At 32.9% G+C, this 15214-nt stretch overlaps 1 long non-coding RNA gene across 1 annotated transcript; it reads right to left on the bottom strand.

Annotated features, from left to right (window-relative positions):
- Positions 1 to 5585: 5585 nt before the first annotated feature.
- Positions 5586 to 11277, bottom strand: LOC136066430 (uncharacterized). The gene is made up of 4 exons (XR_010627935.1): positions 11072 to 11277; positions 10538 to 10777; positions 9686 to 9744; positions 5586 to 6017 (listed from the first exon to the last, which is right to left on the bottom strand). It is a non-coding gene; the product is annotated as an uncharacterized LOC136066430 (long non-coding RNA).
- Between the last annotated feature and the right edge of the window lie 3937 nt (positions 11278 to 15214).

Raw genomic sequence — 15214 nt, forward strand, 5'->3', positions numbered from 1 at the left:
ACAATAAGACATAAAGTTAGCAACACATTTATCAACTATACACTTTCTTAGTGTAAGTTCATTCATATTTCCCACAATAACTTCAGGAGGGTGATTCAACTTGATCCTTGAGGAAGGAATATCTGCTAAAACTTCTACAACACTTGGAGTACTTGGGGATGCAGGCTCTTGATCAACTATTTCTTGAACACCCTTAGGCTCAGGAGGAAGAATTTCCTTAGGTATCTCCCCACTAATTTTATCAAAACTAGAATCTGAAACTTCATCAATAACAACATTGACTGTTTCCATCACCTTCTTGGTTCTTTTGTTGTATACTCAATAAACTTTGATCCCAAAAATATTCCTTCATCACTTTGGGAATCAAAATTTCCCACATTCTCTCTATCTTTAAGGATGAAGCAAGTACTTCCAAAGATTCTAAAATACTTCACATTTGGCTTTCTTCCCTTCCATAACTCATAGGGAATCTTCTTGGTACCGAGTCTGAAATATACCCTGTTAATCGTATGACATACAGTATTGACGACTTCTCTTTATAAATTTCTAGCCACATCCTTGTTGTGCAACATGGCTCTAGCCATCTCCTGAATGACTCTGTTCTTTCTTTCTACTACACCAATTTGCTGAGTAATAATAGGAGCAGAGAATTCTTCAGATATACTTGATCTAGTGTAAAAGAATTCCATATATGAGTTCTCAAATTCTTTACCATGATCACTTCGAATTCGATCAATCTTCAAGTTCTTCTCATTTTGCAATCTTGGACGCAAGGCTTCAATGTGCTCAAGAGCATTTGACTTGGATCTTAGAAGAATGACCCAAGTATACCTAGTGAAATCATCTACTACAACCATGATGCATCTCTTTCCTCCAAGAGACTCAGTTCTAGTTGGACCCATGAGATCTAAATGTAATAGCTCCAAAAGCCTAGATGTAGCTGATGTCTGAGTGCCTGGATGTTTTGCTTTTGTTTGTTTTCCAAGCTAACATAGTCCACATACAACATTGTTCACTCTACTAAGCTTTGGTATTCCCAAAATTGATTCATGCTTAGAGACAATTGAAAGATGTTTGTAGCTAGCATGTCCCATCCTTTGGTGCTATAGGTCTTCATTTGGTACACAAATGCTATTGCACACAATATCAGCATCAACGTACCAATCCATAATAGTTATCTAGAGTGCGAATACCGCTTATAAGTTTCTTCCTAGATTCATTCAACACAAGGCATTTCCCTTTTGAGAACAATACCATAAAGTATTGATCACATATCTGACTTATACTTAACAAATTCACCCTTAGACCTTCTACATATAGCACATTTGAGATGTTTGGCAGTCCATGTAAAGAGATGGTTCCCATCCCTTTTATCTGTGATTTACTCCCATCACCAAAGGTGATATTTCCACCTTTCTTGGACTCGAAAACCTTAAAGAGAGAGCGGTCTCCAGTCATGTGTCATGAGCATCCACTGTCAAGGTACCATAAACATGTGCCCATTACCTTGAATGCAGACTTTATCATAAAGCACACCTCATGCTTACATGACAAGTCAGTAGGAATGGTGCTTTCTCTCGTCTGCCATTTATGAACAAAGCCTTTAACTTTAACCCTTCTTAAACAAACTCCTCTGCACATTATCATTCTGAGATAGTGTACTTTCTTCTTTGTTATAGTAAGACCATTTTCAATAATCCTTATGATAGCTTTCAAATAACTTTTAGACTTGCACTTTCTGAAACACTCAATCAAATAGAGATTAGAAAAGCAAGCCGTATTTGAAATAAAAGGTCTTTTCATGCCATTTGTAGCCATAACAATAGGGGTCAATGGATCACACAGTAAAGATTAACCATAATCAGAGCGTGCTCACTCTGATATCACTTGATAGGCCAAGAATGTATTGATCCCTTTGGTAAACTAATTGATTAATTAGCCAAGTAAATTAATTAGATTCAATTACATGCAATAAATGTGGTAGCACAAACAAATCACCAACTAAGTTAAATGCATCGGAAAATAAAGTTGACACAAGTGATTTATTTACAAATGAGGAAAACCACTGAAGCAAAACCTCAACGGGTGAATTTAAGGTCACCACTCCCGAGAATCCACTATTATCAAAACAAGCGGTTACAAGTAAAATGAATCCCAGTACCTGATACTAACCTATAGTTGAACCCTTACCCCAATACACAATCGGACTTGAAATGTAGTGACAATCTCACCTTTCAATGCACGACTCTAAGCACGTGATGCACAGTCCCATTACGTGACTAACCAATTAATGCACGGTCCCATTACGTGACTAACACACCAAATTGAGAAAGATGTTGGCTACAAAGTTCTTCAGTTCATCCAGACGATGAAGATCAAGAAACTCTTTGGTTACAAAACTACTGATGCAGTAGCTTCTACAAAGAAGATGATGAATTGGGGCAATTGTCTCTGGTCACAATATGAGTGAATAATCACTTTGCATCAAGTTCCATCATCTTTGATGACCCTTAAAATAATCCTTATATATGTCTAGAGTTGTGAGAAAAGAAACCCTAAAAGAATAACTTGGATATGCATGAAAAACAGATCTGAAAATTTGAATTTCGTAATTCTCGATAGATACAGCTTCTGTCGAGAGCTGTCGAGAATTTTACATCAAATCTCAATAGTTATATCTTTCAAGATATCTGTCAAGCTTATGAACAACACTTCTTCACTTTTTTCTTGGACAGACTTGCATGGCTTCAATACTAGACTTGAACTATTGTTCCTTGAAGTATTAAACACATCCTAGATTTATCCAATTACAAGTAACGTGCATTTTATCAAAGGATTAGCCATTTTGACATGACATATGTTCTAACAAGTTCCACATATGTCCTAACAAAGGTAACCAAGGAGCTTCTCTACCTTGGAATCTAGGACGATTGAGTGGCTTCTCTATCTCAATCTTGAATTATGACGACTAAAGGGCTTCTCTACCTCGATCTGTATCTGAGATGATTGAGAGCTCTATTTGTCCATTCTGACTTAGAATGATTAAGAACCGTATTTGCCCAATTTGTGTTTTAAGTCTGGAATTTTCCTACCATAGACAAGAAAATTTACATTAGAATTTTGAGGATTAAAAACTCAGATTATTCAAATTTGGAATTTACCAATCAAGGGATCGAGAGAATTGAGGTTGATTTTTTCAAAGGTTTGGGAGTACTAAAGTCAATTCATTGAAGGTAGAAGAACTAATGTTGATCTTGGGAAGAGTAGGAGAATTACTGTCAATCCTATTGATTTTGGAAAAACTAAAGTCAATCTTTTAAAGGTAGGAGAGCCACTGTCGATCCTATGAATTTTAGGAGAACTAAGGTCAATTCCTTGAAGGTAGGAGAGCTATTGTTGATCCTATGAGTATAAGGGGAACCAAGGTTAATTTCTTGAAGGTAGGAGAGCTACTGTTGATCCTATGAGTTTTAGGTATGAGTATAAGGGGAACCAAGGTTAATTTCTTGAAGGTAGGAGAGCTATTGTTGATCCTATGAGTTTTAGGAGAACTAAGGTCAATCCCTTAAAGGTAAGTGAGCTATTGTCAATCCTACAATGTATAGGAGAACTATTATCGATCCTATGAGTTTTAGGAGAACTAAGGCTAATTCCTTGAAGGTAAGAGAGCTATTGTCGATCCTATGAGTTTTAGAAGAACTAAGGTCAATCCCTTGAAGGTAGGAAAGCTATTGTCAATCCTAAAATGTATAGGAGAACTATTGTCGATCCTATGAGTTTTAAGAGAACTAAGGTCGATCCCATAAAGGTAGGAGAGCTATTGTCTATCCTGTGAGTTTTAGAAGAACTAAAGTTGATCCCTTGAAGGTAGGACAACTATTGTTGATCCTACAATGTATAGGAGAACTATTGTCAATCCTATGAGTTTTAGAAAAACTAAGGTCAATCCCTTGAAGATAGGAGAGCTATTGTCGATCTTTCAATGTATAGGAGAACTATTGTCGATCCTATGAGTTTTAGTAGAACTGAGGTTGATCCCTTGAAGGTAGGAGAGCTATTGTTAATCCTACAATGTATAGGAGAACTATTGTTGATCCTATGAGTTTTAAAAAAAAAAAACTAAGGTCATTCCATAGAAAGTAGGAGAGTTATTGTCGATTCTATAATGTATAGGAGAACTATTGTCGATCTTATGAGTTTTAGGAGAATTAAGGTCGATCCCTTGAAGGTAGGAGAGCTACTGTCGATCCTACAATGTATAGGAGAACTATTGTCGATCCTATGAGTTTTAGGAGAACTAAGGTCGATCCCTTGAAGGTAGGAGAGCTACTGTCGATCCTACAATGTATAGGAGAACTATTATCGATCCTATGAGTTTTGGGAGAACTACGGTCGATCCCTTGAAGGTAGGAGAGCTACTGTTGATCCTACAATGTATAGGAGAACTATTGTCGATCCTATGAGTTTTGGGAGAACTAAGGTCCATCCCTTGATATTAGGAGAGCTATTGTTGATCCTACAACGTATAGGAGAACTATTGTCGAACCTATGAGTTTTAGGAGAACTAAGGTCGATACTTTAAAGGTAGGAGAGCTATTGCCGATCCTACAATGTGTAGCATATATGAACTTATTTGAAAGAAAATTGTACTTGATTTAGAAAAGTTTAGAGTTTACCTGATGCAACCTTGTTACTCAAAACTTTGAACTTACTTGGAAGGTCATCACATGGGTGATCTCACTTGAATGAAGCATAGCTGAATGCCCCTAGTTTACTCTTTGAAGTATGTTTTGGAAATCTTGATTTTTTTTTTTTTTAGAGGATAAGGCATGACTGAATGCCCTTAATTTAGAAATGGATGCATTATTTTTGGAAATCTTGATTTTTTTTTTTTGTTGTTGAAAAGATGATGATGATGATCTCTTTTTTTGAAAATGAATAAGGCATGGCCAAATGCCCCTACTTTGCAAATTGATGCATGATTTTTGAAAACCTTGATATTTGAGGAAAAGATGATTTTTTTTTTTAATTTTTTTTAAATGGATGAGGTATGTTCGAACGCCCCTAGTTTAGAAATGGATGCATGATTTTTGGAAATATTGATTTTTTTTGAAAACATGATGATGATGATGATGATGATCTTTATGGGCCAATGGGCTTTGTTGGAGTGCCGATTGGCACATCTTGAGCCTTCTCTAGTTATTGCATTTTTAGCCTTTTTTCTAGGACATATGGTAGCATCTAAACTGAATATTAATGGTGAACATTGAGTATTTAAAAGATCCATGTCCACCTCCTACAAAAGATTCTTTCCAAGAGCTTGTTAGTAATCAATTATTATAAAAACTAGCCTTTAACGCGCGCAATGCGTGGGGTATTCCACAAAGTAACTTTTATTGCAGTCTCTTTTTCTTTTTTTGGGTAACTTTTCTGTACTTTTTAAAAATGTCAATACTTTTTATTCAAAACAGTATCTTTTTGATTCTTTGAGCTGGCATGACCAAACTCCCAACTCTTTAAAATCACCATTTATCATCAACAATTAATTTCTATAAAAAAAAAAATGCAGCTGTATTTGCAATTGACATGCATTCAGATTTACATAAATAAACCCAAATGCACAGGAGTACTTTATGTATTAGTCATGTTAAAACATGTAAAGTTTGTTAATCATATGAATGCTTTCTATAAAATACAATAAAATTTGAGTAGGTAATTACAATTTAATTGAGTGTGAAATCAACCACAAATAAACTCTAATGATATAAACATTATATCATAAAAATTCTTATATAGCCATACACATCATCTTAACATAAATGTTATATCATAGTAGTTTAGCAATAAGTTGCTATTGTACCCTATTCAATTCCTTTCCCTATACGATGCATTCTATTTAGTAGCCTTGTGACGTTTATGAAGCATTTGGCAAACGTATATGCTACTTCTATTTGCTGATTTTCAATGGAGTTGTCATTCTTTGATTTTCCCACAACATCATTTTTTTTTTTAATTTCCTGCAATAATCGACAATTTAATTAAATGGTGCATCAAAAAGTGTCTAAATATATGCATATTGCTCAAACATCATAATGCTGTTTAATGATCAATATCAAATCAAGATGAAGACATCCTAAGCAATAAAAGTTTTGTGTTTTGTTATATATTTTTGTAACATAGACTTTTATCTAGAATGAAAACATATAAACATAAAAAATACCAAGACAAAGGAAAAGGCAAAATATAGAAAAACTGTGAAGTTACTGACTTTAGATAAAATAAGATGGAAATTAGTTAGCATGCTATTTGATCCATTGATATCTGATTGGGTGGGCGCGTGTTCAAATACTCATAATTTAGTAGTTCTTAACATTGCTATCACTATTCAGTAAGGTTTAGAGTTTATGCTCTTCTACATATAAACATCCACAATAATAATCTCTAAGAGAATGCATTACTTAGTTTTTTATTTTATTTAAAAACACATTTATTCACAATCTGCCAATCTCACCAGTAATGGAGAATTTAAAGGTTGTCTCAACGGGAATGTGTCAAATAAATTTTTATATTAAACAAATCAAAACAAAAACACGTACACACTGCGAAATTCCCCAATCATAGATAATTCAAAGGTTTTCCTAGATATAACTCTCAAAGTAAATGAATTTAATGGGTTGCATGTTCTTATCCTGAAGTTAGCAAATATGATGAACATAATATTCCTACGTCTGTTGAAAAGAGTAGATTCAGATGTACTTCAATGTGAAAGTCATGACAATTAGCCCTACTTATTATGTAATACCCTTCAAATATATCAAACATAATATTTCTAAATCAGTTTAAAATGTGCACGTCCCAGCCATATGAAAAGAGTGTTCTGAATGTTAGCCAAAAGATAATTCTTTACTTGAAAATATCAATTACATAAAACCAAGAGCTGGACAGAAAGATTTGTATTTACTACTACATGTCCAAATTGCTTTGTAGGAGAAACTGAAAAACTTTCAAACTTCATCAAAAGTGGAAAGTAGAGACTATTTTTCCTTCAAAATTAGGACAAAAGAGCTGTTAGTAGTATGGATTCAACTTTTCACTTTGGTCAACTAAAACAGAGTTATCAAGATGTATAATTGTTAATTAATTATCTTCATTGCTAGTAATGTAAGATTTAGTAGCTTCAGTGTCAAAAGACAACATAAAATATTATTTAGATCTCACAGAGTATGAAGTTGCTCAAGCAAACGAAGACACTCATGCAAAGAAATCAAACCACAAAAAAACTAAAATTTTAGGATAAGATTACTTGCATTCAGAGACATGATATAAACAAATTAGCAAAGCTCCTATCAAAACACTTTTTTTTTTTTTTTGTTACATTAAAGAAAAAAAAAAAACCCTGAATAAAGCAACTTGAAATAAATGCAAATTTTATTTTTGATAGATCAATATAAGTTTACAATTTCTTATAGATAAATGCCACTAATTAGAGGTGTGCAACTAAAACAACCAAAATAATTTAGACTGACAGGACTGCAACAAACCTTCCATTTTACCCAAAACCCTTTTCATAGATCCACCTCAACTTCACAGACAACAAGCCTTTCATATAGTTATATTAAAGTCTGTTGAAGTTAAAAGGGGGAAAAAATGAAGCTATTTTATTAAACACTTAGTGTGCATATAACAAAAGGCAAAATTTGAGAGAGGAAGAATGGGGTGATTTTCTAGAGATTCTATCCCCATATAATATTCATGTAGACAAAAAGAAAACCATTTAAAGAATAAGGAGAAAAGAACATAAAAAGGACAAAATACCTTGACCTTGAGATATAATGAGATTGGGTGAGTCTTAAAAAAACTGTTAATCTGGTTCATTGTGCAACGCAGGGAACAAAACAATTAAGCTGAAAATAATATAAAAGGGGGAATTCGAAAAGCTTGCTGTTAATTTGTTGATACTCATTGTAATGAAATTACTTGCCGCAAACAATATGATCTGTGAAGTCTTCGTCATTTATATCACAAATGCAAGAAAAGCTTAATTAAAAGAGAAAAAGAAAAACCTTAAATAATTTGACAACCACAAAAAAGAACATAGGAAACCAAAACGTAAAGAAGAGGGAATTGTCTATTATTTAAATTAAAAACACATAAGAGAATGGCATGAATTTATGTTCTTCCGCCAAAAAAAAAAAAAAAAAAAAAAAAAAAAAAAGACCTGATTCAAAGCCTAATATTAACCCAAATACCTAATCAAAACTAAGCCAATCAAAACCTATATAAAACACAACTATCTATTTATTTATTTAAATTACTGGTAGAGGTTTTAGAAATCTGACAGTGATGGATTGGTTTAATGATAACGGGTGGCGGCTTTTGTAGGGGTGACCCTCAGATTTCTCTATAAACCTTAGGGACTCTTTTCTCTTAATTTTGTCTCAAATTTAAACAATGTAAATAGAACTATCTCCAACAGAGTTGTGTTTAGAACCTATAAGATGATTAATAAAACAACATTGTGAAGAACAAATAAAAAATCAAGAGCATATTTGAAACCTTAAACATGATATTTCTTTAAAGAATTTCGCCTTCAAAAAATCACACACCCAAACCTAAGCCTAAATCAAAATCAATTTGATTGAAATAGCCAAGCCTAAATCATTTTTAAACAATATAATTTTAAAACAAAACAAAAAACCTTACTGGTAAAGGTTTCGACGTGGTGATAGAATGGTAGAAAAAATAGTGAAGCGGTTTGCTTAATCGGACAAATGAGAAGGTAGAGGGTTTGGTGGTGGCAGAGGCTAGATTGTCTTATAGCTTGAAGCAGTTGGCAGTCTCAAATCTTTCTCTCTCCCTAGTCCCCACTTCGTGCCTCCTTTGTTTACCAAAAGTCTAGGTTTTGGGTCTGCAAAGTCATGTTCTTAAACTTTTTGATTTCTTATGCCCAATTGATGTAGTGTTTTGGGCGTCAATTTTTTAGATCATGCAGTGTTTTAGCGAAACATTGTGACTTTTGGAATTTTAATTGTAAACATGGCAGAATTTTAAGTGGTCTTTTTTCCAGGTGTGGGATGTTGAGGGTGCAAATAATGTCCATGACCTAGTTTCATTCATGCAATGATGCAAACGCTACCAAAACCAATAGCATCAAAGAGATATCAAGACAATTTTGTTCTAATGGGTCCCTTTCTATAGGTAGAATAGAAATATTGATAATGCCAAACTGCCATGATCCAGTGAGTGACAGTTTTTTGCATACTGCTGTTTGGTTTCATTCCTTGTGATCTCAATCTTATGTTCATGTCCTAAAGTTTATGGGTCCCTGATGGCTTGCTTGTAGGTACATCTTGAGTTTTGTTTTTTCTTCTCATTGAATCCACATATATATGCCTTCCCCTTTATCTCTGTACTCTCTGTTTTTGCAATAGTTATAATAAATCATTGTGTATAATATGTTATAGAAAGATTCTCCAAATGTTTGAAAAGTGTAAAAGTCCATCAATCAATATGCCAAAGAATACAATTATAAGGAAATTCTATTAGTATGGAATTACAATTTTCACTTTTTGTTAAAACCCACCACTATCATAATAAAGTAATATTTTAGCTTGATTATATTTATACATACAAAATATAAAGCCAAAAAAAAAAAAAAAAAATAACAATAATTAGTTTAGAATACCTGCAATCACTCTCCCTTAGTGTTGATGTTGAGGTTGTATCACCTTTGATAATCAAATCCTTCAATCCATTATATAATTAGGTCTTCAATATACATTGGTTACACCTCACTCACATAAGCAAATTTTCATTCATACATGTGTATGCACCAATATGTAATTGTTGAAATAATCGGCCACCATTAAAAAAGTATGACCCTTATCTTCACATGGTCACCATTCAAGTTTGGATTATTCATTTTTCTTTATGGGTTTTCTATAGCATAATCATATGCACATGGTCATAAATCATAATCATCCAGATTGGTATATTTCTTGTCCTTTCCCTTTTAATTGAACTTATAGATTGACTAACATTAGTACATTACTTTTAAAATCTTGTACTGTTAACCATTACTTTGTTCGACTCAGTGAATGGTTATAAACATCAGAAAAATGATAATGAATAACCATCAGAGTATATGAGTTCTCAATTATTAATGTCTAACTCCATCAATATATATATATATATATATTTATTAATGTCTAACAGAAAACAACTTGAATACATGATTTTTTGAAATAAGAAAACTATGCATATGACCTCAACCACATCTACAAGATCAAGCTTCCCCAATATGCCCCCCATTCATTCTCAGATGTTCCATCACCACATAGAGAAAATCATCATTTCCCTAAGTCAAATAATCATATCCATTAAAAAAACAAACATCATCAAAATCTGAAATCTCCAAACCGTAACAGAAAATCCCAAATCATCAAAGCAAACATCTAAATCTATACCTATCCAACCAAAATACCCAAAAACTATGTCATATTTCATACCCAGATCTAACAAAAGGGGAAAAAATTACCGTTGGCAGTTTCGGTGATCTGATGATGGCAGATAAATGGCCTGATCGATCGAGTTAATGGCACTTAGATTTCTATTCCTCAATCACAATTCTAGTGTGTGCTTGCGGTTTCGGTGTTTTGAGTCCGGCGAGGGAACAAAACGGATGGCGGTAGGAAAACTGACAGTAATGGTGGAACTTAGATATTTCTCTTGGCGTCATATGAACTCTGTTTCTCTTTGTGAGAGTATCTTTCTCTCGCTGTACGAACATAGATATAATTATATCAAAACACTACCACGTTTAGAATTTAAAAAAAAAAAAACCCAAATTGCCACAATTCTACACTCCCACATTAAGATTAAAAAGAAACACTCCCACCCAAAAAAAACAGATTCCAATTCCAATGTTTAGACTTATGAAAAGAAAAGAGTAAATTATTAAAAAATCTAAATCTAAACCAATCCAACCAAGAAATTCAAACCTAAATTATATTCAATTCCCAAATTTGAAAACGAAAAGGAAAAAAAACAAAAACGAACACAATAACTTTACCGGTTATGGGTACATGACCTATCTCTCTAATGGTGGCAGATTTTTCTCTCCCCAATCCTCGGGCCTTCTCTGTTTACCGTTCTCGTTAGGTTTTGGGTTTGCAAAATCATTTTTTGAAACTTATTGATTTCATCGCCTCTCTCTTTCTCTGTTACTCTCCGTGTCCTGATCGCCTCTCTCTATTTCTATCTTGGTACACATCTAATTTTAATCGGTTACTTTTATTTATTTATAATGAGAGGCTTTTAAATGGTGCGCAGCATTGCCAAACAATGTAATGCATCACTTTTTTAAGTTATAAATGTTTGAATTTTAGATAGGCAGTTATTTTATTTGTCAGCATCTCTTTAATTGTAGGAATTCACTTTCTTTCAGATGCTGCTATTATATACATACTAGCATTATGCCTGTACGATGCACGGCTTAATCAAAATTCATATGTAGATAGTTTTATAATTAATTTACTTAAAATTAAATAATAAAATAGAAAATAAAAATAAATGAATATTTTTCTTTTAAGTTATATAATGAATGTGTATTGTGTGAGACTAAAATAATAATAATAATACCCAAAAATTAGATGAATACAATTCATAATTTTTTTTTTCTGAAGTTAATTATATATTAATGATGGGGTTGGCTTAAAAAAAATCAATTAAACAAAATGATGGTGCTGCAATCCATTTATTTTGGAGATAGGATTTTATTTACTCTTAATAATAAAAGGATTAGATGAAGAATTTGGATTGTAATCCAATTTATCAACTTATAAATTATAGGAGAAGAAGATAAGGACAAAAAAAAAAATTATATCTTTTTTTTTCAATGAAAGAAAGTACAAAAATTTCTATACAATGCATAGGGCTTAATCAAGAATTGTGTGTAAATTGAAAATAAGAAAATATTTCTTAGTTTCATTGAAATTAAATAATAAAATAGATAATAAAAATAAATTATTCTTTTACTTTTTTTTGGAAGTGAAGTACTCTTTTAGTTTAAGTTAAAACATAAAAAACCACAATATACACACAAATATAAATGAAAATGCCTAAGATTGAATATATAAATGCAATCCATAAGATAATTTAAAACATGGTTTAGTAAAAGATTCAATTTAAAAAATTATAATAAAATGTTTATCTATAAATCTTATTTCATTTAAATATTTTATGTGGTTCCAAAGAGATTTTCTCTCTAACCTAATTAATTTCATTAAATTAGAGAATTAAAAATTTTCCGCTTACATCATTTAGTATTTCTTTTATGAAAGTTCAATAAAGGTATGAAACACCCTTGAACGTTTAGACCCCAAATAATAAAATTACCAATTCAAGCTTTATATCAAACAATTAATGTGCGGAACATGATAACAAGCTCATAACAGAATTGATAAACAATCTAAGCCAAATATAAACATATCCACAGCAGTAAATATAAGGCAAAGATAAAGGAAAGGAAGATGCAAACACACGGACAACACACGATGTGTTATCGAAGAGGAAACCGAAGTCCTTGGCGTAAAACCTCTTCGCCGCCCTCCAAGCGGTCAAATAATCCACTAAAGAATGTAGTTGGGATACATGAACAGCAGAAGACCCTCCAAGCCTAATCTACCCAAGTACCTAAGCCCTCCAAGCTTCTTGCTCCAACGAGGTTGCGCCGAACCTATTTCTTCTTTAGCTTGCCGGATTCCGCTACTTGACCATAGAATCAACCAATGTATATTGGTTCCTTTCCAAACTGCTTCCCAAAGCACCAAATGGACCTTCTCACAGACGTGGGTGTGGTGAGACAAGGGTTTGATAAATGACCTCTCAAGGGTATGACAATGGAGAGGAAGAGAGTAGAGGAATTTGTAGAGTCTCTTTAGATGAAGATTGGGGATGAATCAATCTTGTATTTCTCTAGGGTTTTTTCTCACAAAATTCTCTCTGGAAGCTCTCTCAATACGATGGGTATAAGGGTGTATATATAGTAGGGTGAGAAGGGAATGCAAAACGTCAATTTTTGCCAAACAGGGCAAGTTGGCGACTTGATCTTGTGGCTTGGACAAGTCGCGAAATCAAGTCGCGACGTAACGGCTTGGCCAGACTGGAACTTTTGTCCTGTAGCGTGACAGCTGGCGCGACCCTTCAGCTTCCCAGTGTGCCTCTCACGTGACTGCCTTTCGCGGCTTGCCAGTCGCGAACCACCCGCGAGTCCTAGTCGCGAGACTCTGTTTTTCTTGCACACTCTTGAGCTTTTCTTCACATCTTCTCACACACTATCCTTACAATTTTTCCACCTAAATACAGGGTTACTAAGTGCTAAATTACAAGCAAATTGGCCACAGAATAAAGCCAATTAGATGGTTGATTAAATTCAACCTTACATTTTAGTAATATTTAAACTTCAGCAATAGTAAATAAATAGATTTATTTACTTAATTAAATCATTATATATAATTAGATATAGTCAAAGAGAATTATATAAGTTTATTTATTTTAAGATCATTATTACATTTATATTTGAAAAAAATTTGGTAATGATTAATACCTTGATGCTACTATTTAATGGTCCTCTTCCTCGTCTTGTTCTTCCTCCTAATTATTGGATCAAGCTTGTGGCAATTGTGTTGCATTGTTTATATTGGGAACTACTTGAGTTCACTAAAAAAAAAAAAAAAATTCAAACTTGGCTTATTTGTACTCGTTTTCAAATTCAAATATTTTTTTTTCTTCACCTCATCCTCACACCCAAAAAAAAAAAAAAAAACAAAACAAAACAAAAGAAGGGTGGATATACCTGGCTCATATGGTGAAATCCTATATCCAAAAATTGGTTCAGAGAATCAAAAATTCAAAGGTTTTAATGCTCATAATCTCACCGCCACTATTCTCTATCAACGTATTCTTGTTCTTCGAGTTGATTACTATTTTGAGCCATTGCATTGCATTTTCTAGATTTTTGTGATGGGCGAAGTTAATTAGCTTTTTTTGTGGGGGTGAGCTCACATAATGACAGGAGTACTAAATAGCTTAGTGTATAGGAATATTAGTAGATCTGGGATTTGAAAAGAAAATAACTTGATATGTCAAGAAGTTTAGGTATACTTTATCCCCAAAAAATAGTTAATGTTATTGGCTACAAAAAAAGAAATAAATTTATAAATTTTTACGTGAAGCAGGTGAAGTAGAGTGAAGTAGCCTTTTTTTTTTTAGATAAACTAATTAATGATAAGAATGAATTAGAATCCTTATGAGATAAACTGCTTAATGATAAGAATGAATTTTTAGTTCTTTAAAAATCTAAAAATTTAATAAAATTTCTGCAATTTTGTGAAGACACTTGGCGCAACCACGGCGTTTAAGCCCAACTTTTATTATATATAATATGATATATATATATATATAGATGTTTTAGGCTAATGCCTCTAGTTTAGACATGCTTGCACAAAAAATTGATGATATGCTTATTGCAAAACAGATGCTCCTAACTTAAATTCACACAAAGAAATGTTTTGATTTTGAGCTTTTGAAAAAATATTTTTTTTTTTTGAGTGATTTGATTTCTCTGCCTTTTCTTCTTTCTTTACCTACCCCTCTTATAAAGGATCAAGTCCAATAGTAGTTCAAAAAAAGTCTTTTGAAAAATGAAGTTTTGAAAAATCTTCTTGTTCGAAATGAAGTTTCTTTTTGGGTGATTGTGACTGGGCCTTTGAAAAGGCGGAGATTCTGGCCTTTTGCCCCTATTAAACAAAATATTTGGCAATATACCTCTATTTCCAAACTATATAGGTTTATGCCCCTATTTTGAAACTTGATTCTTTTAAAATCGAGTTTCAACAAAAAATATTCGATTGCATTGAACTTGAGTTATGCCAAATGAAACTAAAAAAAAAAGCATGGAACTCGAGTTCCATTAAAACGCCACTATAGTACTAAAAATCGCCACTATAGCACTAAAAAAATGCCACTATAGGGTATGGGGCGATCAAACTTTAAAAAAAAAAATTGAATGGAACTCAAGTTCCATTAAAATGCCACTATAGTACTAAAAATCGCCACTATAGCACTAAAAAAGCGCCACTATAGGTATGGAACTCGAGCTCCATGAACTTGAGTTCCATGCAATTTTTTTTTATTTTTTTAAGTTTCATTTGGC

This window comes from Quercus suber, unplaced genomic scaffold (assembly GCF_002906115.3).
Source record: "Quercus suber isolate HL8 unplaced genomic scaffold, Cork oak 2.0 scaffold_35, whole genome shotgun sequence".
Taxonomy (NCBI): Eukaryota; Viridiplantae; Streptophyta; class Magnoliopsida; order Fagales; family Fagaceae; genus Quercus; species Quercus suber.